We start from the raw sequence: 1,200 nt of genomic DNA, 5'->3' as shown, positions 1-1,200 counted from the left end.
TTTTTTTTTTTTCTTTTTAACCTGCTGAGCCACCTCACTGGCCCAGAAATATTAATTGGATTAATTTAGTTTTTGTTTCTTGGCTTCTGTATACTTACTAGTTTTAAAAACTTGTGCATAGCAGTGTGAACATACTAATACTGCATTGTATTTTAAGACAGCAGATAAGGTGGCAGCTTTGTGTTGTTATCACAATAAAAAGCAAGAAAATTGATGTAAACCCAGCGTGGTTAATTAAATAAATCATGAAAAGTTCAAGGACTCCAGAATATTAGTAGTGTGGTTATTTCAATATAAAAGACCATTTTTCCTTAGTAAAATTTCCTCATAATTAAAGAATATGTATATTATTTTTAAATTGCTATAAATTAAGAGGCCCAGTTATTTAATAAAACAGTGATAGAAATTAGGAATTGTTTTCTAAATTAAAACTTTTAGTCTTTAAGGAACAGATTTGAATTTCATCTTTTAAAAGATGATAAATTGCTTCAGTAGTTTTTCAGATTCAGATAGGTAAAGCAATAATGCCTCTTCCCTACCACACGTACACACACACACACACACACACACACACACTCACTCACACTCTTGGGGAATGATCCCTCAAGACCTTGCACATTGTAGTCAAATGCTTATGCATCAAAGTACATTCACCAGTTGTCATGCTCCAATTTTTAATCAACCAAAATATTTAAAATTTGTATTTCCCAGTTCTAGAAAGGTGACTCGGCAGATTTAAACATTTGGTGCTCTTGCAGAAAAGAAGTACAGTTCAGTTCCCTGCACCCATGTTAGGCAGTTAAAAACCACCAGAGAAACCAGTCCCCATTCAGGCCTTTATAGGCATCCACATACATGTATACACACACAACAACCTGAAGGAAAATAAAATTTTAAAATCATGACCCTCACAGCTTCCAGTCCCCAGTGCATTGCTATTAGTTGTGATCACTATGCTGTTCAGGAAGTTAGTGTCTTCTTCATTACATTTCAGATCTCCAGCATCTTTGAAAAGAAAGTTGTTATGAATTTCCTTGTAAAAACTTTCTACTGTTTTATGGGTTTCTTTCACCTTTCATGTCTATCTAATTTGAGTTATTAGACTTCATATCTGTGGAATTGAGATTGAAGTATATGTATCTAAGTTTGCTTCTATCACTAGGTAGTTAAAAGTACTGTTGTTAGAGTATGACCTTCACT

The 1,200-nt window shown here is 33.5% G+C and overlaps 1 protein-coding gene across 1 annotated transcript in view; it reads left to right on the top strand.

The window, feature by feature from the left end:
• Ppp4r3b (protein phosphatase 4 regulatory subunit 3B) overlaps positions 1-1,200 on the top strand; it is a 48,696-nt gene that overhangs the window by 24,686 nt on the left and 22,810 nt on the right. The window lies entirely within an intron of this gene.

Source organism: Mus pahari, chromosome 13, assembly GCF_900095145.1.
Source record: "Mus pahari chromosome 13, PAHARI_EIJ_v1.1, whole genome shotgun sequence".
Classification (NCBI taxonomy): Eukaryota; Metazoa; Chordata; class Mammalia; order Rodentia; family Muridae; genus Mus; species Mus pahari.
This window is presented reverse-complemented; position numbering and strand designations above follow the sequence as displayed.